Below are 25,544 nucleotides of genomic sequence, written 5' to 3'. Positions count from 1 at the left end.
AATTAAAGAACATTAAATAATAATTGACTAACACTGACCTCTGTCTACAACCAGTTGGGGGCAGGGCAACAACCTGTAAACATAACATTAGCATACAGCAGACATGGATCAACATTAGCATTCATTTGAAGTCGTGTTTGTGCCTACCTATTCACTGTCCTGTTACCTCTGTTTTGCTCTCCACCAACTCCTTAAGGAAATATCTGGCATTTTAGTTGGAACAAAGTTAGTCACTAACTTTGTCTGTATGCTGTTTGGTGCTGAGCAGTTGGCATACAGGGGGTATGTAGAGATTTGTAGCTGAAAACAGCTGCCTGCTGTGGCTAAAAATGAAAAAGGTGACAGTAAATCAAAACATTAAAGTTGCGGGCAGTGAAACCACAACAATGAGCTGAAAGATGCTAAAACACTCTGTAAAGCTGAGGGGAACTGCAGTCAGGTGATAATTCTCTGTGGGTTCATCACTATGAGTGACTCCCTTCACATTACACGTAGTAATATATTCCATTCTTAATATAAAATTATTGATTATAGCAGCTTTAAGGTACTGTAGTGAGGTGCACAAAAGCTAATTAAAACAGGAATCTAACACAGCTGTCCAGAGATCAATGAGAAAATGCACAAACAAATTAGGTGGAAATGTAGTCAAATAATCACTGAGCCACAGTACAGAACATCAACCCTCAAAACTAGCTACCATCACCAGATCCCAACCATGCTTTGCCAGGTGACAATAATGCATAAGCTTCCTACTATGAGCAATGGGGTCTTACATGAACACAAAACAGATCATTTGACAAAGCTTGACCAGTTTTGGTTATTTCACATAAGAGATTTCTGTGTTTTTGCCTGTGCTTTTCTCACTGTGTTTAAGTGGGTGGGGCTTGTTTGGAAAAAGGTGATGTCACATACTTCCATGCCCCAACCAGAATTAAGCTGTATTTAAAATTAAAATTCGAAGACAGATGTGGTTTTGTTTGCTTATGTTGCCAGGCCACTGTCAATCAAATCATATCAAACCACACCCACACAATCCTGAAAAAGCAGATCAACTGAGTTATTGACTGTTGAACTCTTAATTTTTTCAAAACTTGATTGTTGCTTATTCAGTCATGAATATTCGATGTTATCAAAAAGTCTGAAACCAAGTTTGTAGGGGCTTTAATTGGTGGCAGATTGTAGTTCAAACTTTAGAGTGATGCCCTGAATCTGGCATGTCCTGGGATGGCTCACCGCCCTCGAACTCAGGAGCTGTACCACATTAAAAGAGATATTTTCATCTCCAGTGGTTAGACTGTTCAGTTTGCTGACCTAAAATAGAAGATGAGACACATTTTGGATTTATAGTCCCCGTTAACCCACTTTAACTTCATCACCTCCCGGCAGCAACTCATAACCCTGGAACACCAGTCTCTGTCTCTGTTTACTCACATCTCCTGTTGTCCTGTTTCTGTTGAGTGTGTGTGCATGTTGGCAGGTTGGTTCACCTACGTGCGTGTATGCCTGTGTGTGTGTGTGTGTGTGTGTGTGTATGTGTGTACCAGAGCCATCCTTTGGCCAGCACTGAAGCCAGAGGGATGTTGACTCTGTTATTTTATTGATATCTGCAGCTGGAAGACAAATATTGTTGTCTTGCAGGCCTATTTGCTCAGACTTGGTAAGAGAACGTCTGAATCTCTTTTAAATGTTGACTAAGAGAGTCCGAGGCCAACTGTCTGACTTCAAGGCTTAAAAACAAAGATGCGGTTGCATCATCAACCTCAGATCTCTGTCTAGCCCTTGTCCTCATATGATGGTTTGCTTAAGTCCAGCTCTCAGAGGAAAACTCCCCCTTAGATACTCTTACACTGTTAAACAGGGTTATTTTTCATGGAGTTGTAATTGACTTGCTTTTGGCTCGGTCATTTCATCTAGTTCCCTACAATTCCCGGAATGTCTCTTAACAACCCCCAGAAATTAAGTATGAATTTGAATGTACGGCTGGAAAAAGCAATAGGGATATTGATAGTAAAAAAACAACACAGAGTGATGCTGTTCAACTGTAGAAAAGGTAATTTGTTTTTAATTTTGGTGCAATACTTCAAAATCCTCCAGCTATGGCTCTTGGGTACACCACTGGCCTCAGACCTGGAGCTCTTCCCGGGCGTTAATTGCATTTTGGCTAGCCACTGCTCCTTAAAAATGTTAGAAGGGGTCAAAAATAGAGGATGAATCCCCACAGAAATTAAACAAGATAAGAGTTTAGGGTGTGGGTGTGGTTACAGGCGCAACAAAGCCCACTTCTGACCACAACCAACTACACCTGGTCAGAAGTGAAACATTGCTTTTCAGTCTGGTGTTAGTAAATTAATAAAAGGGGTGCATTTTACCCCATCGTGCTTTTCGACCTGAGTAGGACGATTTGGGTTTCAATGTTTTGCTAAAAAACATTTCAACATGTGGGTGGGAGGAGCCGGGGGTCGAACAACCCTATGATTAATAGATGTCCTAAGCCTCAACCGCTCCAGTGCCACAATGCTAAAATGTTTTAATGTTTCATGGTCAGAGAATATTCCCTTTGGATGAATGCACAGCAGAATACCAAAATCAAGCAAAAGGGAAACATTAAAATATGTTGTCTATATGCATTTTAAGTGCCCTCTCAGCTAATTCTCTAATATTTTACTGGGAAAACATCAACCACTTGCCTCACCCACTCACTTTTCTCAAGCTCTAAACTTCTTGGCACGTCTGCCGTGTCTCTCCCAACAGGGGCTGCAAAAACAGCATTAGCATACGTAGGAGGGGATTTTTTACCATTACTCAGAATCAGATAGCGCACAGTTGACCGTGACATAATTCTATTTATAATGGCTTGAGACCGAGGGCTGTATAAATGTCATATCCTTCTATTTGGGATGTCTGCCTGCAGAGCATGAGGAGAGAAGGCGTGGAGGTGGACTATACAGCCCTGGCTGGGCCAGGACTGACCCGCGACTGGTCATAGTGTATACAGTGTGTAGTTTCAGCCAAGCAATCGGATTGGACAATGGTGCGGTCAAGCCATGGTGATAATTCCCATGAAGCACGGTTGCCAACTCAAGGTGCAATAACATCTGTAGAGTTATGGCACCAACTATCTTCTTTCACATTTCTTTAATCCCCTTACCTTCCTTTCTCTGTGGCTTTCCTTTTTTTCTTTCCTCTCTTCCTCCTCCCATGCTCGCGGAGGCACAGTGAAACCTGGGCAGCACATGTGTTTGATAACATCATTTGAATTACGGATCAGGTCCTGGTCTATGTTGCTTACGTAAAGCCGTAACAAGGCCCACTTAGACAAACAAAATGAGGTAAATTCACCAAAGCCATTTTCTATTTATGCATAATTAAACAAATTTCTTCATAAATGGTTAAGCGAGAGAGAGAAAAGGCAGAGATTACATTTTGGATCTCTTTGCGGGTTTAGATCTAATTGCAGATTTACAAGTGGTTGATTTGCCACAGTGGCACATTAAAATGAAGTCACTGGAGAAGTAACTCAGTGCAATTCAGTTGAAATCTACTGTCATTCTTCTTTGCACAAAATTAAACAGTGAAGTTTAAAACTTTATCTTAGTTTCAGGGCAAAGTCCCAGTTAAATTAAAACAAAAGCAACGCGATGCAATTTTTTAAAAAGTAGGTCAAGGAAAACAGTGTAATGCAAGATTAACATTTACTATTATGGCTCATGGCTCAATCCACAAAAAGAATCAAAAAAGTAAACACACACTAGAGTCTGACTTTTATTTTTACTGTGTGAAGAAAAGAACTGCCTGTGGTATATATAATGAAATAAAAGCATTAAGGGATGGACTTGGATATTTTCAAGTCTATCTTAAGACAATACTTATATGCCATATGTAAATTGAGAGAGTTATTGGTCGCTGTAGAGATCTGAAGGCCTTACATCATCTCTGGGCTCCATTAGCTTCTGTAACTCAGCGCAGTCTTACACTGAGCATTGTTTAGTTTCATCATTCTGAAAAAATTAAACATCTTCCTGGGATTTACTATCCATAGTCACAGATAAATGAGCCTGAACTACAGCAATTCCTATTTCACAATCACGTGAAATAGGAGTGAAACAGCTGAATTTTTTAGCAAACAAAAAACTGCAGCTTCCGTAAAAATTGACTAGCATAGCAGCGTGCATACTAACACAACTCCACCTATTCTCCATACTAATGTCATTTTCCCAACTTTTTAGCATCATTTGGTGTTCGGTCCTGCTATAATTACAGCCCCTCGACTCTCCCATGGACTCACCCAGCCCCAGCCCTAAACCACGAAGGTCTGTGGCTCATGGGAAATGGTGTTCCTTAAAAGCTGCTAAAAATAGAAATATTAAATAAACAACAACATCAAATTGTTTTCAAAAACATTTACCATCATTATCTAGACATATAGGGTGAACCACACGACTGTTGGGTAAGGTTTTGTTCTGAGGCTAGATTTTTATTGATTTACAAATATCATGTGATTTTGAATGAGGTTCTTCTACTTCTGGAACACAACCCAGTTTTACTTTGGCTTTATATTTTGGCCGTAAAGCGATCCCTCCACAGCGCAAATACACTGTAAGGGACAAAATCTACAGTCCTTGTAGTCGCATGTATTATATGTTCGTGGTCGGGACACAACACCAGCAATAAACTTGCATGCAAAGGGATCAATTTAGGGCAGGTAGTCTCTTAACGAACATATGGCATTTTGAGTATTGTATTAAGACAAACTAACATATTTTCTAAAGAGCACTTCCTCAGAGGCTGCCCCTGTGTGAGCCAGCCCTCTGTCTCCAGCTCAGGCTACTGCAGGTTCACACAGGTCACAGGTGGTTGCATGTCGGGGCAAGCAGCTCCAGATGGATGTCAAAGGACACCTCTCAATTTCACAACTCACCTCTAAGATAAGTCAACACAGCAGCGAGAGGAAGGGCAAACGTGTCAGTGAGGGTAAGAGGAAACTCCCTATTTTCTCATTGTTTACCTCTGTCTTACTTTGGCTGCACTTTTAACACTGCACATGAAACATCCTAATTTTGTCCCCTTCATGTTCATATCACTGTGAACAACAAAAAGCTGTCTGGAGTCATATTTTTTTCTAGTCCAATTTCAGCCTGGACCTTGTTAAAATGTTGAAATGTAATGGTACAATTGGAGAAAGCGCAGGTACAAAAAATGGATCTTTTTCACATCACTGTCAGCTCGCATTGGTTGAGGACTCATGTGACATCCTAGAATACATATGAACAGTCATCCATAAGAAAAAATCCAAATTCAGCCTTTTTTCTGTGTCTGTCTGTCTCTCTTTCTGTTTCTCTTACTTTAAACTTAAGACGTTTTTCAATGGAATTCAACCTGGGAAATTCCCTCTTTTGACACTCTGACAGCTCTGGTTTGTGTTGTTCAGGATAATCAGTGAATTCAAGAGCAGAGCCGAACCTGTAATTACAAGGGAAATTAGCAATAGGCAGTAATTTGTGTCTATATACAGCCGGGCTTTTGACAGGGAGGGCGGGTTCATTCGTAACCTTTTTTACAAAAGTGAATAAGTTGCAAGAGAATATTGGCAAGGATGAAGTCTGTGCTTCATAGTAATCTTCAAACATTTAAATACCCATTCATTATAGCAGAACTAAGTATTTTGTATTACAGTTTATATTATGGTATTAATCTGAGATCTAATTCAGGTTAGCAGAGAATGATTGCAAAGACAATTAATTTGCAATGCCATTCTTACATCCATTTTTTTTCTCACTTCCTACCAGATGACATCATGTCAGTGTGTAAAACATTGTTCAATAATAAAGTCTTTGATGAGTTCTTGAACAAAACCGCTTAATTCTCTCTTTAGATGCACCTAGAATTGTGCTGTGACGCTTGTAATCTTGAAGCCATTTGGCCCAAGGAGAGTCCATTGCCCAGAACACAGTTAAAACACATTTGGTCCGTGTGGTTTCGAAAGCTCAAACCGTTTTTAAATGCTCCGTGTTGCTGAATCACTACCAGCTGCCACGGTCAGCATCCTGCCAGGTTAGTTACTCACTGATGTGTTAGCAGCTGGCTGTTACCCAGGCTGCTGCTGCGCAGGGTTTAGGTTGCTTTAGATGCAGATATGATAGGAAAATATAATAAACAGCATCACACATTGCTCAAAAACCGAAGGAGAAAACCTTGATTCAAGATGGCAATCAGTGCCAATAATAGCATCTAAAATGGAACAAGAAAAAGTAAAAAAGGCCAGCTCAGTCTAATGCAGGAAGAAGCATGCCCTTTATGTATCCATACCTTAGTCGTGCCGTAGTTGCCATGCACAAATATTATAAAATGGCATCGGTAAGTGGGGAATCTTTTTTTTGGCCCCTTGGGGGAAGTGGAACAAGTTAGAAACGTAACATTGACATACTGTATTATCACTTTGTTAATAGTAATAAAAGTTGATACGGCTAACATGTTAGCTAACAGTTGCCTATTTAAACATGCAGCAGACACTGAGCAATATTAGCATTGAGCTGAAGTCGTGTTTCTGGCCACCTGTTGAATGTAAGTCCAATAATCACAAATGACAGAAACCATCTTTGGGAAAAAATTATTTGACGTATACTTTGAGTTTCTAGTTTGTCCCATCCGCTAACATGGAGGGGGCAGGGTTTATGACCTATATTGCAGTCAGCCACCAGAGGGCGATCTAGATGTTTTGGCTTCACTTTTGGGGAGCTGTCATGTCGCCCATCTTTATATACAGTCTATGCTCTACCCTGGAAATTCAAAAAATGCCTCTAGAAAGTGAAAAAAGTATCAACATGGCGGCCTGGTCCCAAACTTTCTCAAATTACAGCTTAACAGTACACTAAATGTGTTTCTGAATACATTTGAGGCGGGAAATAGGCAATGCAGTAACCGAATCTTGATTCATATTTGATTAGTGCTGCTAAGTTTGATAGTTTGATCTCAGAAGGATGCCACCATATACATCACCTACCACCCAATCAGCCAAATAGCTAAATTAAATCACAATAGCCAGGTTTCAACCAGTCGCTGTACATATTTACAACACAATATGTAGAATTAATATACTTTGCACTAAAATGTCACAAAAGTCAATTTGGACCTGAATCCATCAACAACACTACTAAATACCCATACACATTGGTTTTCAGCTGAAAAAGTGGTTTGGGGGTTAAGTTACTCTTTCATGCTTCACTATACATTCACCAGTTAGTTGCTAACTACACGTGTCTGCTGTTTGGTGCTGGGAAGGTAGTGTACAGTGGGTTTATCAGAGTTTTTTCAGTGAAAACAGCTACCTGCTGCAGCTGAAAACAAGGTTGATGAGAGCGGTGAGACTGAACCAAAAAAGTGAAGTTGCGGGCAGTAAAACCAAAACAATGAGCTTAAAGATGCTAAAGCATTGTAGAACTGAGGAGAACTGCAGAGTCTGGTGATATTTCTCTGTGGGTTTGTCACTGCAAGTGACACATTTCACATTTCCTATAGTCATTTGACTCACTGATTATATAAAAATATTGATTACTGCAGCTTTAAGGTTGAATTTGTTAACCATACCCCTGGGGTTTGGGTTTACAAATGCTGTTGGTTTCATAACTGTTTCTTACAGAGGTTTCAGTGTTAGGCATTTTAGTTTTAGCATTTTAATATGCTATTAAAAACTGAAATGGTTGAATGGCTAACTCCATTCATAAAATATACTCATTGTAGTATGAGTGTACGTATGAGTGGAGATAAGAGGAAAAGAAGTTGAGTCTGGAATTTGTTGTGACAGAAACTTCAAGATAATGTGGGATCACACAGCCAGTCAAACTTCTACATTCAGAATTTTCAATCTGCAGTATAAGGCCATTCTGCCTCTTAGCATTTTGTGTTATTCTGTCTCTAAAAGATTGTGAATATTGCTGTTAAAATTTGCAGAAATGTAATGGATACAATTCATTTATACCGATGCATCTTATGTCTGCTTGCAACATTTAAGCCGGCCTCCTTCTTCTTGTTACGTTTGTTGTCTTGTGTTTTGTCTCGTACTGCTTCCTAAAAGGTTGCTATGATATTTGCCTCAGCTCAGGACACCTGTGTGGGGCGTGAGCACCTCTGTGTAAGTGTGTGTGTATGTGAGACAGCTGCTTGGGGGATAACAGCAGCATGTGATGACAGGGCACCCAGGTCTAATTAGAGAGGTCTTCCAAAAGCTGCAGTGCTGATGTCAGTGACACTGCAGCTGCGAGGGTCATCTATGTCCACACACACACACACAGTATTAAATACACCAATGTTACACACCTGGTAGAGGGTTGGGGCTTAGAGGAAGGGTGCTGAAGTGTCAATCATCTGCTGAAGTTGAGGGAGATTACGTGCTGACTCAGCCAAACAGCTGATCGACAGCAGTCATTAGCTCAGTCCGGGGCTTCCCCACTCGTTAGCTACTTGGATAAGAGGACAGCAATACACCTGTACACTATATTTAGATGACAGCCTTCCTTCTTCAATGAGCTGCAAGTAGGTGAAAGGAGATCATGTAACACTCAGCTTTACAATTACCTTATTTAAGTTTACTTAGCTTTCAAGAAGTAGCCCAAGGATACATTATTCATTGAAATTTCCATTATGTTTTGATGTTTTTAACATTGTCTGGTACCATTTTCTCATAAAACTATCAAGTGCATAGCATGTGAATAATTTTCACTTACAATAATAATTTGACACTATGAAAATATGGTTTTTCTCTTTCCTGTTGAGAGTCAGATGAGAAGATTGATACCTCTCGTGTTTGTGTGTTAAGGAGGCTATTAGCTTAGCCTAGCATAACTGGAAATAGGGGAAAACAGATATCCTGGCTCTCTCCAAAGTTAAAAATACACATTTTTTACTTTGGCGAGAGCTCGGCTAGCTGTTTCCCCCCCATGCTTACAGTCTTTATGCTAAGCTAAGCTAATCATCTCGTGCCTCTAGCTCCACATCAACATGAGAGTGGTATCGAGCTTCTCATCTAAATCTTGATAAGAAAGTGAAATAACGTATTGCCCAAAATGTCAAACTATTCCAATTACAGTATGCATGCAACCCAGACAATACTAGAGGGCCACATGGACAACACAGTCATCATTGTCAAATACTTATTTTCCCATGGTACAGAACCAGACAAGGGATAGGTTCTTATCAATATGATCGACAACAAATCAAGAGAAAGGGTAGCTGAAGTTGGCAACACAAATGTTTTCATAGCAAAACAGCTAAACATGAAAGCAACAAAGTTTGGTGTTATGAGGTGTCATCTGCTAGGATGTCAAAGGTGAATCATACATACAGTAGTCCCTGCTGTGTACTGCATTCGACTAAATATATTGCACTAGTTATCGGTACACTGTAACTGTGTGTAACATTTATTCCAATCATGAGTATTCAGCATTAGCAGCGATAGCCACCATGGCTAACAAGACAAAGAGAAGAACCTACAGAAACTGCAATAGAAAATTTAAGGAAGATGTCACCACCCCAGTCTCATTTATTCTCAGACAGTATTTTGTTTCAGCATCCCACATTGTGCCCATCTTCCTATTCCCACCCACAGAAACCCAGACTCTTGGAACAGCATACACTACCACAGCCAAGTCTCTGAGGACTGACTTCCTCCAAAAACACAGTAATCTTGTTTGTACTGCCAATTTAGGGGTTAACAACACGATTCTGGTGTTTAACTAAAGGTCCTTTATCATTCCTCGGCTGACCTCAACATCCCCACGGGGACCTAATGATGACATCATTAACAAGCGCCAAGCATTGCTGGCTGATAATCCCTGAGATCATGTACTGTAACTGACGAGGGCAGATCCTGAAGGTGGGCGTGAGTGTGAGAGAGAAGGAAAGAGATGGAAAGAACAAGACAGAGGGAGGAAACAGATCTACCAAGAGAGAAGCTTAAAGGGTTACTTCATCCAAACTACAAAAAAAATAAATATTTCTGTTGGCATCCAGCCATGCAGATAGTTATGGTATATCTGTATTTCAATTTCAAATATCTGTCTTTGAGATTTCTGCTGCCACCATAATAAAATAGAGTTGGATGGAATTTAATTTTAGGTTCCGACAGGACTGGAAAATGAAATTTTACAAAATGACTTTAACATCAACAACTTTGGAGAATTCATAGACCTAACTATGAACAGTTTTCATTGGAACTACTTTCTACCAAAGAAATAGTCCCTATGAAAACTGTTGACAGTAAACAATCAACTGTCTTTAATGATGGTAGGAGGATTTTTGCTTTTCTTTAACAAACTCTCAAAATAGCATTAATTGAAATAGCAAAATGTTAGAATGATCCATTGACCCACACACTGACTGTTACCTAACAAGACAAAGAGTCTACAGCCATGCTTGCAGTTCTGTGATGTAGTCTATAGGCTGTACTTAGGCAATTTTTGCAAAATGCTAACATTAGCTTGCTAACATGCTGATGTTTAGCATGGTTTACTATTTACCATGTTCACCAAAACAATTGGCATGCTATCTTTTGCTAATTGGCACTACACAAAGTACCACTGGGGCTAGCTGATGAACATGTTATTAGCTTTGCAAGTATTTAGTCCAAACACTGATGACTGATGAGCTGATGATGGAAAAAGTTTTGAAAAAGTTAAAGGAGTTATTACAATTCATCCTGTGGGACATGAACCATATATCATCGCAATACATCCAGTCATTGTTGAGATACTTAAGTTGGGACGAAAGTGGTGGACTGACCAATACTGCCATCCCTAGAGCCACACTGCTACGCACTGGTAAACATGCCACTAACAAACAGAAGAACCGTGCTAATAGCAAACAGCATCCCTTTCTCAATCTGCGCTTTTGTGCATCTGACCTTAGATATGTCATTCTTTCAGTCTGCTCCATGACAGACTGAAAGAATGACACATCATGTCTAAACAGCATCATAATTGACGTAACTGCACAGAGCTGGTGGAAAATGATAGGACAATGGCAGCGGTGTGTCTAAACTGATTTGTGCAATGTCACGTTATAGTAATTTTTCTAAGACAGGCTAAAAGGAGCTTTCACTACAAACAGAACAGTAACATGGAGTCTAGCAGCTATGATGTCAGTGAATATGCTACTGTCATATAAAGCCAACATACTGGCATGGCAAGAGATCAAATTTTCTACAGAAAAACTTGTTTGAACTTTCTGGAGCTAATTCCTTCAACTACCTCTCCATTTGGGCATCATGACCCTAAGCCTAACCCTTTTAAGGTACTCACATCTGTTTTCTTCATAGAGAACAGTTCACAACTTCATTATAAAGTTCTTTCTTGTAAAAAGTTTTAAAAAGTGTGGTTTTTTACCACCTATATAGTGTCTGAACATATGGAAGCTCTGCTCTGTTGGATGGAAGCTCTGTTTCTCCTCAGAACACTATGGCGGTCATTTCAAAACACGCTTCCCACTCAAATGGCACATATGTGTTTATGTGCATGTGGTGAGTGGGATAGTCTGTCTTATCTACACACACACGCACACACACACACACACACACATTATCTTTCCTTACTTCCCCGTGCTTGTCAGTTCTTCGGGGCAAACTGAGCTACATGATGAGCTGATAAAAAAAGCAAAAACAATCCATCCAACAGTGAATGTGAAAAAGAGAGTTTCAGAGAAGGGAAAGGGTATTTGGCAGCTGCTGCAGGGTTCAGTTCCCTCATAGGCCGTGTATTCCTGCAAGGCAGTGAACACCTGTACCTGTTGCACACGAGGACACAAGCTTCTGCTAAAGGTGTAAAGCTGAGAAAAAGAGCAGTAGAGAAAAAGAGAGCATATAGTGTCAATAACTTTTATATTTATTGCCTCTAATTATCTCCTTCCTGTAGCAGACGTGCTGAAGCACACATCTCTTCTTGCTGAGCAGTCAGCTTGGCTTTTACATGGTCCTTTACTACCTCCATCAGGTCAGATTAGGAACAGTTTAAAAAAAAACTGACATTTGACATTGAAATGTGACTTTTATATTAAGTAATTGTCTGAAGTACTATACAGTCGCAGTAAGTCACCACCAGACAGTGTGGGATTCTTTTTAGGAATTATTTAATTGATTTTGGAAAGTTTGAAAATACAGTTTTATTATATTCTGGTGTGTTCCTCCCTAGTAGCTTGTGTTGGGAAACCTACAATCACCAGAAGAATGGCCATCAATCACCTTTACCTTTACTTATTTCTCTTGGAATTTAAGAGGGGATTCATTCATCATCCTCACCTTCCTATACAGATCAGTTGTATTCAATCAAGAAAACCTAAGCTGTAAAACCTATACCAGCCTGCAGTAATTACCACAGTTTGACCACAGATCAGAGTTATAGTAGAAATATTGACTAACCACCAAGAATCAGGATGACAGGGAACAAACTGATGAGGCTGTGCAGTAGAAAAGAGACAAGGCAAAATGATTCCCTGTTTAAAGTTCTTACATTGGAGTTAAAACTGGAGCTTAACCAAGGGCCTAATTTCCACTGGGAACAGAGACATGTTCAAAATCCCCTTTTTTGCTATCTTTTTTTGCCCTGTGTTTTGCCTCCCAGGTTACATAAACTGCACTGCCTTAGTGGTGGAGGTTGTTGGGGCCGTAGAGTAATCAGTACTGAAAAAGCAAATATTCTATATTCTTAATCATAGTTAATGCTACTTCAAGACAGGTTGATTATTACACTATAAAATGTCCCACTTAGTATGTATCTTGGTCACAATTCTTAAAAAAAACAAATCTAAGGGTTTCTTATTATGTTGTGTGTGTTCATGTAAAAATAAATTCTATAGCAGCTATATCGTTATTGGATTTTTTAAACTCCCAAATATCGATATCAGTATTGGCCTCAAAAATCCTGTTGAGCTATACTGCCGTTATTATGAAAAGCATGATAACCAAATTCAACATATACATGTGAATATAATGCATAAAAATACATAAATGCATGAAAGTGCATTCACCTCTGACTTCACTGTGCCCCCTTGACTTCTGAAACCAAACATACCCCATTGGGCTTAACAATGCTCAAATTCACAGTATTAGTAGCTGAAATGGTTGCTGTGCTGTATTTCATGCACTGCTGCCAACATATCCACAAACATACAAGCTTTCATTTAATTACATTCTGGTCCTTTTATGATTACTTTCAGTGTACTAATTGGACTCTGTGTCTCTCTGTGTGCTCATGTGTTTACAAAATGTGTCTATGTGCATGTGTGTCCGGACTGAGTGCTGCAGGTTACTGGTGATCAGAGTCCTCCTTGATTGAGTGTAGCTCTGTAAACAAATGTGGCAACTATGTGGCAATAAAGGCCTCCTAATAATAAAAAGGAATTTTAGCTCAGTCATGGTGCAAAGATTCAGGCTCAGAGGTGTTTAATTTTGAAATTAGCTCAGCTGGTAAAGCAGATTTACTCAATGTCATGCCAGAGCTCTTTTTTAATTTTGATTGATTGTATATGTGATTATTCATATACAGTTTAGTCAAATAAAATAATATTTTATTTTAATATTTACAATGGTGCAAAGTTTGTCACATTCCCACAAAAGTGCAGCCTTGCTGAAGCATAGTTAGCAATGTTTACATGTTCTACATTTATCCTGTGGTAGGCCATCCTCTTAGGGGTCTACACCAGAAAATAGTGGGTTTTACATTATAGTTCAATAGGTACTGAACTGCCCTGAAAATCTGGCATTGTTCCACTGCATTGTATATTCAAAATGAGTGTGTATGTCAACGTCATCACAGACCAAACGTCACTTAAAAATCGAAGTATTGTTACGGCTACAAAGTGTATATTTGCAGAGATTATTCCTACTTCATTTGTTTTTATACCATTACTTAGTTGTTGATGTTGGCCTACATCGGTACTATGTGACTTACTCATCAGTGTACCACTCAGTGACCACTGAGTCAGTAAGCTAATCAGTGCCCAAAATCCAATTCATTTTGGAGTGATTTACTGCCTGTTTATAGCACACCCCAAACATCCTGTAAGTTGTAAAAGGACTTCTGTTCATCTTTAGAAAGACTGCAAAAGCTCACACAAATTTCTTCTCCTGTTTATTCCAAACAAACAGACAAGCGATACATGTTTCTTTTTTTTTTTTAAGACTTGATGTTGAGGTTGAAGTTTTCAGTGGTATTACCTTCATTCACAACCTTCACAATCAAAAATAGTATATTAAAATCTAAATGAAAACTAACGTCAGACATTTTGCATAATTCTGATTCATGACTGCGAACATGAAGCCTCATTAGACCCTTAATTATTCAGGAGTTTTCCACTGCTATTCTAGGAAATAGCAGACACTCTTCAACATATACCAAACAGCAACTTCACCTCTTTGAATCAAATCCACCTCTGCCATGTCCTACCAATAATTCACTCTAATATAAATATGATGTGGCTCTGTAACTGTATCTCTTGCACTCTGAATTGAAGCTGAAACATAATTAATTGGATTTGTAATATCAGGGGATGAAAAAGTTACTTGTGCTTTTCACTCCACACATGAGCCTGGTACAACTGTTTCACATGGAACAGTGCTCCAAAAATAAATTGAAGTGTTTTGTGCCATTACACTCATTGTAAATTGTTCTGGATAAGAGCAATCAGAAAACTGAGTTTTCTCTCCCAGTCATTGGAACAAAGCAACAACAATTCTCAAATGTCCTGCCAGATGAAACTGCAGAGGAAAGCCGGAGCAGATGTCTGATGGGAGACATTTCACGAATTCTGCCAAACCTTCAGGGAATTTCAGACAGAAGACAAGAGATGCCAGAAAAGAGAAACAGAGAGGGAGATAGAGAGAGAAAATTATATGATAGAAACTCACCAACAAGAGTGGAGTTAAGTCTGATGTTGTCATGCACAAGAGGTGCTGTTAGCACTGGCTAGGACCTGATGTAACCCAGAAGCCACTGAGGAGACACATAATGGAGCTACCAGCTAAGATAATGATGTCAAGTTCATCACACAATAGATTCACATGTGACAAACATTATTTTATTTTGTAACCTGATCTGTTGAATACAAAGCCTGACAGGTATCAAGGATAAAATATTCAAAAAGTCATGGGCACAACACACCTGGATAGAGCTATAGACAGACATAGATTTATAGAACTGGAGTAACAGTATTCAGATAACTTATAACATTATTTTGCTGTGTCTCGTTATTGAATAGGAGAGTACTGCCGTATTTACATTCATTTATTCATACAGAGCAGCGGTTACAGTGAGCAGAAGGTTTGCAGTGTAACTGCTTTGTTAGATGATTGTGTACTGAAAAGGAGAAGACTACTGAGAGTCTTTCTTTCATAATGTTGTCTTTACTCTCAACAAACCATTTCAAAAACATGTAAGGAAAAACACTAGCAGCCAATCACAGTTCTTGCAGTGACCACTTGGTATCTCCATCAGAGCCTGCGCATATAGCCGCTGTAGGTACGGTGTGGTCCTTTTTTTTCTGTTTTATTTTATTTATATAGTGCCAAATCATAACAGAAGTTATCTCAGGGCACCTTTCAAATAATTACTCTTTATGATCTTATTTCCAGAGACCCAACAATTCCCACCATGAGCAAGCACTTGGCGACAGTGGCAAGGAAAAACTCCCTTCTAACAGGAAGAAACCTCGAGCAGAACCAGACTCTGGGTGGGTGGCCATCTGCCTCGACCGGTTGGGTAGAGAGAGAAACTTCGATTGACACTGGAGGATTTCATATTTGACATGTATTTTGACTCACCTCTGCAATTTAAAGCCCACAAAAATCACTCCTTCATGTTCTGCTTAGATTTATCACCAAAAAACTGACATGAACATTTTTCCCAGATGGAGCATATATTTACGGTAATTCCAATGTGAACTTGGCATTACACTAGTAGCAATTGCACACACCCTATTAATGCTCTCATTTTGGGAATGGCATTAACCATTTGTGAACAAAACTTAAGGGCATCTCAATAATTTATTATTCCTTTTAACTGATGGTGGATGAGAAATAAATGATTTCTTTAATGATTACGTTTATGCAGCATTACTTAAAATAAAAAAATTATACTGCTACAGTGGAATGCACCTAGACAGTGGTCATTTTGATAATGATTAGAACATATGACTTATACATGCAACTGTGTGATTTTGGGGCAGTTTTGGTGGAAAAAAGAGCACACATGCTCTGAAACTGTTCCTGAGCTACGTGATTTTAAAAATGAATTGAAGAAACTTGTACAGTTTGTTTATATTGTTCTTGGCTCTTTTTGCCTTTTAACAAAACCAAGAATAAGCAGTGGGCAGGCACTCTGTACTCCCAGCCAAGCTTGGATGTTAAAGCCAACAGCGTAATAGGATACCATTTGGATAAATCCTGGCATTTTGAACCAATGGACAAAAATCAAATGTCGGCTGTTTTAAGGGGAATGAATCCTCCCCAAGTCTCTGACACACACACACCCACACACACACAAGCTGTTCCTCTCATTTCCCACATTATATGGTGAAAGGTAAAATCAGCTGATTATATTTGACTTTTCTCTTTGCTCTTCATTCTTTATGATGATTATCAAGTGATCTTGGTAGGTTGGAGGGAGTTGTTGAAAATGCACTGTTTGGGTGTTTAAAGCCCCAATCAGTACGTTTTTCATCACATACTGAAGAGTTTCATTATTTGATGGAAAATCTGCTTCTTCCGCTGAACCTAATTGATAATATAGGCCTGTTTTATTTGTGTTGATAAAGATTGCTGATGTAAATATAATGCAGCCAAAATATTAAATATATTTAGTTTAGTGTTAATAAATGTATTCAAAAAACCTGTCAGTGAAATTTGAAAGTGAGTCACTTACTGACATGCACCCCCTCAAACATGTAACCATACCTTGGCGCTTTGGCAGCAACTGAGATACCACCTGGAGACTGCTAAGTGATTGGTCAGCTTGAGCTGCTTGTGTTTTCACCTACAAGTTTCCGATGTCTGTGGCAATGTTTGTCAAGACAACATTAAGCTGAAGAAAGGCTCCGTTAACTGCTTCTTTTAAGTAACGCACATCGAGCAAAGCCATCTCCACTGCCATTCACCAATCACTACTTTATCAGAGTGAATGAAAGGATGTAAACACAACAGCTGTAGCCGCCTATTTAGTAATAAGACAAACAGTTACCTGGATGTAACTCAAGTTCTATAAGTACGTTTGTCGCCCACCGTTACTCTATATCACAAAGTAAATGAAAGAATGTAAACACAGTTACTGAGGGGAATATAATTGAAGCACAATATGGTCTGATCATGTATGATACATCCGTCAAATGTTACGGTGGTGCTATCACTGTGTTTCCCAGCTAGTTGCTAACTTTGTCTGTCTGCTGTCTGGTGCTGAGCAGGTAGCGTACAGTGGACTTTTTCACTGAAAACAACTGCCTGCCGCTGCCGGAAACAAGGTTGATGAGAATGGAGTCAGGAAACCAAAACAATGAGCTGAAAGAGACTAAAAGGATAGGGGAACTGCAGACTTGGGTGATAATTCACTGACTTTGTCACGAGTCACTGTGCCTTTGATCAATCGTTAAAATAAAGACTGATTAGTTTTAATGTCTAGCTCAAATATGTACATGTGATCCTGTGTAAATGTTTATGTGTCTTAAATCAGTAAGGCTGCAAACCCTAATTGACTTGCATACAGTTGGCTGACTTGTGGAGCTGGATGCAGATTTTTTTGGACTCCCCAAAAACCCACTGATTTGGCAGGACCGTGCTAGAGTAGAATATTTGCAAGAACACACAGGACTAGTGATGAAAACTGGCTGCATTTTGGGAACAAATAACAGAAGCTGCAACCATTGTGTACCACTGGATCGACCAGCACTCCAAGGTACCAACATAAGCAGAGCTCCATACCATAAATACAGAATTACAGCCAGAGACACGAGGGAAGCAGACGTTAAAATAACAAGACTGCTGTCCCGCTACCTGACGTCCACGCAGCAGGGCCCCGGGCCCTCTGTTTGTCTTGGACCAGCTACAGCAACACACAGATGACCCCAGTGAATTCTACAGTTAATGATGTGATGTGTGTGTGTGTGTGTGTGTGTGTGTGTGTGTGTGTGTGTGTGTGTGTGTGTGTGTGTGTGTGCATGTCCATGTGTTTGTGTGTGTGCTAACTTCTCGCACAATTGGTCCTAAACTACAATATAATACCTGACTAATGTCTGTGTATCACTATAATTAAAGGCAGTAAGGTTATTGAAGTTTTGGAAGCTAAAAGGAGTTTCAAGGACATAATGAAAATTAAAAAAATATTAAAAGTAGATTAATTTTTAAATAGAGATGGACAGAGCTAAGTGTCTTTTGGGAAAGAGGGATGACATGTTGTTCATTATCACCTCTGCTGTGTGGATGAAGGACAGCACAATGAGAGTCCATTTGGAAGGTTCTGTGTTTAGTTTGTCTTGGCTCGCACAGATCTGAGATATTTCATTTTCTCATCCTTCTCCTTTGCTTCACCTCTTACGTTACCTTACAACCATTTGTCTCAGTCTTTTCATACATACCGTCATTTTCTTTGACTTTCGCACCATGCTACAATCCAAGAGATCTCAACACCTCAGCTGTTACTCTGAACTTCAGGTTTTACCAACAAGTATCATCTTGCTCAAGCCCTTTTCAGACATGGAATACGTAACATTGTTGGCTTCATCTACAGTATCTGTTAAAGTTGTCATTCTGACAGAGGTGTCTGTTACATAAATGCTCTTTACAGCTTTAATCAGACATGACATGACCATAACGGGAAAAGATCCACAAACATTGTGCAATATTTGTCATCTGGTCCACAGATATGATGATATGTATCATGGAAAAATCTTATTTTGCTGTTGAATCCTTAATTAATGATCATTGTGAGCAGGAGCGACTCCTCTCACAAATGTTCTCATCAGTTTCATCATTTATTAAAGAAATATGCTTCTTCCTGTGTGCACAAGAGATCTCAATCAATCAGTAGTGGGAAGTAATGCATTACTCATGAGCGCGTTACACTAATAAGATTTATTACCTTTTTCAGTAATGAGTAGCATGAGGGATTACTTTTTGGAATTCAGTAATAACATTACAGTTACTAAACCCAGTAACCTCTGTCACTTTGACATTCACGGGTTGACCATTTACTGTGTTACCGGGAGTTTGATGGAGGGTTAATATCAAACTTGTCCCTCTGCATCCTGTGGACAGACTGGTCTGGGACATGTTAGTTTGGAGCAGGCGCTGGAGGTGTTAGATGAAGGCGGTTAGCCTCTACCAAAAGAGAAGAAATTCAATTATTAATGCAATATAATTGACATGCTTTGTTCTTAGCTAGCATGCTATTGTTAGCCATTTGTAAGGTCACATTTCAGCTTTGTTCAGAGTTGAAGGGTGTGTGAACCCTGCAGCTTCACTGTGAGGACGGGACAAGTCACCGGGGCTAAGCTAGCTGTTGATGGTCAGTAATACCTCTAAACTGTAGACTGGCTGCTGGTTAAACCCGGCTGGCAGCTGTGGCCTTCACGTTAACCTGATGACATTCAGTCCAGACTTGTTCCATGTTGGAAGTTATGGAAAAGTTACTAGATCCAACGTAGTAAGATTACCAGCATAACCTTTACATTAAAATGACTTGGGTGCATATTCAGTCATGAGACTGATGGAAAATTGCCAACCCATTCATGCAACGTGGTGCATGTCTGAAAGCGGCTTTAGAGTCAGGAAAGATTTGTGAAATTTGTGAAGCACAAAACTAAATGAAAAGCATTTAATTTTGCATGGAAGCCACTCTTGTTATCTACTCATGTCTTGTCAGCATGATTTTAAAATGCAGAAAACACAGAATTAATTTTGTTGTCAGTTGTACCAAATGCTTCATTAGTAAACAGGAACTCTACTTAATATTTTCATTAAAAAACATATTTTCCAGGCAATCCAATAGTCAGACAGCAGTGAGGTCTGTTAAATCGATAAAACAATGATGTAACTCAGAAGTCAGCCTCAGTATTCACTTTTGGCATCAATTATAGACAGTGCTGTCAGGGAAAGAAATTCAACAGATATTCGTCGTACAGACTCTCACCTTCTGTCCATTTGTCTCCCTCACCATGACTCTCCTTTGGTCTCTCACTCTGTCCCTTCCATCATCAAAGGAGTTGTCGTTTATCCTCCTTTGAACCTCAGATTCCCAAGGAGAAAACACCAAGTCATCCCATCTTTAATCCATTTTTTGGTTGGAGCATGGAATAAGATTCTCTCCCCCTGGGGCTCAGTGTGGGTTGCTCGTGGGACGCAGTGAGAATGAGATGAGAGCGGGAACCGTTCGGTAATCAAATCAAACTGTCTTTTTGGGGGACTTTTCAGCTTTGATTTGGCGATGGCACTTCTGTGTACCATTCTCATTTTCTGCCTTTTGTATGTGTAAATGATGAAGTAGGTGTCATTTTCGGACCTCTTATCAACGTGATTTGGCTGAACGTCAGCAGACAGGTCCCTTTTAGTTTGACGATGAAATCATATGTCGATCATATGACTTCCATTATCTGGTTGTAAGTATAATGCTATCTGCTGGTGGGAGTCCAACATCTGGGACTACCAGCTTGGTTGCTCAATGGTTTCAATACATTCCCATGCTATTTTGTTTGAAAAATGAAACACAGATGAACGACCAGTATAAACCACTACAGTTCTGCACTTCACCATCTTAAAGGTGGTGAGAAATATAGTGTATGGTATTACTTTTAAGTTCATTATCTCTAAAATAACAGTTCGCTATGAGGCAGCAGACCATTATTCACTTTTTTGCTGGTGTGCCGCCAACTTGGAACAAACCAGCCACACTTCAATTAAATAAATTATCTCATCTGATAAGTAGTACTAACAACAGACTTGACCTTAGTGTTACACTGGCTGACAGTGTTGACTACAGGCTCCTGACTTGCATACTCTGAATGCTGCTGATTTGGCAGGATCAAGCCCCAGCAGAGTAGCTATTGTTTATTAGCTGTTGTTTATATCCCCATTAGTTGTTGCCTTGGCAGCAACTACTCTTCCTGGGCTCCATATTCAAATAAAATACATATAGTCAACATTGTTTGCACTAACACTTCATACAGTAAAGTTGCAACATTACAATTGCATCCAACAATAAAATTACATCAAAACCATGCATATACAAACCATTAAAACAAGTAGAACAATTTAAATCAATTGACTGGTAGAAAGAAACAAAACAACAATAATAATCTCAGTTCATCTGAACACGTTTCAGGCCTGTCTTCAAGAATCTCTTTAGCTGCTTCTTAAAACCTGTTGTTGTACATTCTTGATATATGGCAAACCATTCTGGTGAGATATGGCTCTATGCATTACTTTTTTTTCATAGCATTTGTCATTGGTTGGGGTAGCGTTACGTAGTCCCTCCTCACCTTGATAACTGTGTGTATTTCCAGAAAGTAATATTTTCAAATACAAACAATCTTATTTCTTGCTCTTACTGAACAGTGGAGTGCTAATCGTGCTGCTCTATTCTGCACTTTTTGGACTGAGCAGTAATCCAGATGAGACAATACTATGGCTTGCATTACCTGCAAGGTGCAACTTGGACTAAGACACAGGGAGCACCTTCTTATAATAGATATACCTCTTCCCATTTTTGCAGCTATTTTGTTTATGTAACTTCCCCAGGATAATTGCTCATCATGACCACCAAGAGTTTAGCCTCACTGACGTTTAGCCTCGCTGACTTGCTCTATCGAGGTGCCCTTGATTGAGAGACATAATTTATTCTCTCTCCATAGTGCGTAGCAAGCCAAAACCACATTTGTAACTAAATAGTTTTTGTCTACCCAATTTAAAATCTAATTTAGTTAATGCTTCAGTTTATTATTTAACTCATCAACATTAGTTGACTATGTATACACAGTGGTATCATCAGCAAATATTGTTTAATTGGCTTTATCTAAACACAAGTGGCATCAGAAATACTTTATTGATCCCAGAGGGGAAACTCTTCATTAATTTATCATTAATGAATATAGACAAAAGCAAAGGTCCTAAGCAACTTCCCTGGGACACCATACTGCACCATGCTTTATTCAGAAAAACTACCATTAAATGAGAAAATGTAGGCACTTATGTAAATTGGGTGTTGTTGAAGTTTGGTGTTGTTTGCTTGGTATAAAGCATGACAGACGGGCCGGGTCAGAAGACATCAGCAAGTTTTGTTTTTCACTGTCACATTTTAGGATTTCTCGATGTTGAAGCTTACAATTTTCAAATTGTCGCCTTATTAATAATGCAATCATTAATTTATTTATTTAAATTAAACATTAAAACAAGGGTGAATAAGAAGGTGCGTTCTTGAGCCTCTCTGTATTTTCATCAGTGCATGTCATAATGATGGACATAGTGGCAGATAAATTGTTTAACAAAAAACTCTGTATTTAGGTTCATATAAAGAGGCCTAGGTGGATATAAAGAGGGTGGAATGAGCTGACGCTGAGTTCAAATGAAATCCATCAACGCCACCACTCCCTAACTATTAGTCATAACTATCATCATTACGTTAGATTAAAGCCACATGCAGACTGCAATACTTTGAAAACCTCTGAGTTGCTGCTCACACCACAAGACATTTCTTGTCCCAGACTGTTGTCACGTAGACGTGAGGGTGCACAAACTACACAACTGATCTCAGGCCAGGTGTACTGATTACAAGATTATTCCACTTGGAGAAATCCAAGTCTGATTGTGCAGAATGTGACAGTTTTTCAGGTGCAGGAATATCAACAGTGAGTGCACCACACATTTATCTAGAGACCAACAAATAACTAAACGAATAAAAAATAAACTAAAAACCGATTCTTAGAAAGAATTGGAGAAAAAATAATATTAAATGTCCTCAGTCTGATAGTAAAAGCAAACAGATGGCAGGGAGTTGTGGTTTGTGTTGTGATAAACTTAAATTTGAACTTGACATTAAAATAATTGTACAGACTGAAACTAAACTCGTATGATAATTTGTTTTACCGCATTTACCTCAATATATTCTATCTATAAGCGCATTCAATATTGGCTTTGACACTCAGCTGCGATGGTTTACCACTTGGTATAAAGCATGACAGACGGGCGGGTCAGAAGACATCAGCAAGTTTTGTTTTTCACTGTCACATTTTAGGATTTCTCGATGTTGAAGCTTACAATTTTCAAATTGTTGCCTTATTAATAATGCAATTATTAATTTTATTTATTTAAATTAAACATTAAAACGAGGGTAAATAAGAAAGTGCGTTCTTTGTTGATTTTTGGCATTGAGCTTCCTCCTCTCTTGCCTCTCTTTACTCAAACTTGGCTGTGATGTCATTTGAAAAAAGTCTAAAAATTTCGATCTGAGCAGCCAGGGTCATTTTTTTAGCCATTGTTAGTCAGTAAAGCAATTGTGAAGATTAAACTATCATGCAGACCTTACTCTAAGTTTGAGCACATTTTCTCTTGTTTAAATAAGCGCAATGATCGTCACTCACTGGAGTTTCAACAGAGGGGGAACTTGATCTACATAGCTCAGCAATCTGAGTGGTGATAAACATTCCTACAATGTAATTATCCATTAAAGAAGAAGTCAAATAGCAGTAGCTGTTCCCAAGCCCGACCTCACACCTCGCCCCGGCTCATGTATGTCTACGCATGTGCATGTGTGTGTGTTTCTATATAAAATAGGGGTTGGCAGTGGCAAAAGACTTTTTGGTCATTAATTAAATGTAACTGCAGTCAAACCGAACTGTTATCAGCTTCTCCTCAAACTAGCATTTTGGTTGAAACTCAAGATCCTTTGCTACATTTGGCCTTGGCTGTCCCACTCACACTTTATATAAACACTTTATAAATCCTTCCAACTATGAGTGTCTACACACACACACACACACACACACACATATACAGTATCTTCTAGTTCCAAGCAATCGAGGCACTTATTTATAAATGAGGCCTTTCTCAGATTGTTCATGGAGGCTTTGCAACAAAACCACAATCTGCCTAAAGCGAAAAAGAGGTAAAGAGCCTCAGCCACGATTTTTCTTTTTTCTTTCTTTTTTTTCAGCCTTTGTCTGAAGAACAAAAAACTAAAAGAATTATTTAGTTTCACATGTTCATTCGAACATTTTAACCGGCTGACTCCTCTACAGTAAAGTTTGGAAAAATAAACCAATAAACTTTATGCATCCCCACAGGTAAATACTGTCAGCAATTTAATGTTGAATGTTGAACCATGGTTCAAAATAACTACCTTTACTTTAGGTATTTAACTTTGCTTTTTCTGACAATTCTTGAATGCACCTTTTCACTCTTTTGAATCCACACATTTTTACTTCTAATGAAATATTTTTCTGCAGTGCTACTTTAACTTTACCTTATTCCAAAAATAACTCAAAAACCACCCGCATTCGATTCAGTGTTTTTGTTAATATGCTACCTTCATAAATTTGCACGAAATAATTATTTGAATTTCACACAAGAATTGAAGATTGACTCAGGGCAGCCTTCTAGTCACTTCCTCATGTGTGGTGTGACAAGTTCCGTAGTAAACTCCTTTAGTAAATGCTATGATGATTTAGTGACAGCCTGGGTTGTCTTATTATGAGACATCTGATTCTAAGTCTAAACCCATCACTGATTGATCACTCACGAGACAATTTAACTGTATATTTAGCAGCCATGTCATCACTACACTACATATTAAGAATGTTTTAAATGGCTCATCAGTCAATCACTATGCAGCAATATAAACTGTACATGCATACAATTGTAAAACTATGAATAGTATGTCATCTTCCAACCAAAAAACAGGTGTATAAAAGGTATAAAAACTCCAGCAACACTGTAGTATAAAGAACAACTATATTATGAGACCAACAAATTTTGGCTTCTGGTCTGGTCATGATGATGACTTTATACTACAAGTGTTACTGGAGTTTTGACCTCTTCAGACTTTTTCTCTTCTCCTTGCTCCTTGGAAGTAGGCTGTAGTAGTAGTAGTAGTAGTAGTAGTAAGTTGTGTCAGAAATCCTTACTCTGCAGGTATGCCTATCATCAAATTATCAAAGTAAGAGTCCATCTCTAACTGGGAGATACAGCACTTAGCTAATAAGCTAAGTAGCTAAACTACGAAGCTACTTAGTTATGACAACAATCAGTAGGCGATTTGAGGGGGGATGCCAACCCTTGTTAGCAAAATAACCAAAAACTGTCCCCCTTGTTAACCTGCTCAAAAGATGCTCTGAGCTTTGTCTCATAGTGGCGCTTCACATTGCCGCTTTTAATAATTGCCACGATCTCGGAACATATGAGACATACTGGTTTTGAACTGCCTGTGGGACGACTGAACATGTAAGAGTCTGTCAATTCTTGATTGTAAGCTCGTCTCTACTCTCCCTGTGTGTGTGTACCTCACTCACTGACTCGACTCGCAGGCCGC

This window comes from Siniperca chuatsi, linkage group LG20, assembly GCF_020085105.1.
Source record: "Siniperca chuatsi isolate FFG_IHB_CAS linkage group LG20, ASM2008510v1, whole genome shotgun sequence".
In the NCBI taxonomy this organism is placed as follows: domain Eukaryota; kingdom Metazoa; phylum Chordata; class Actinopteri; order Centrarchiformes; family Sinipercidae; genus Siniperca; species Siniperca chuatsi.
Note: the sequence above shows the minus strand (reverse complement) of the source record.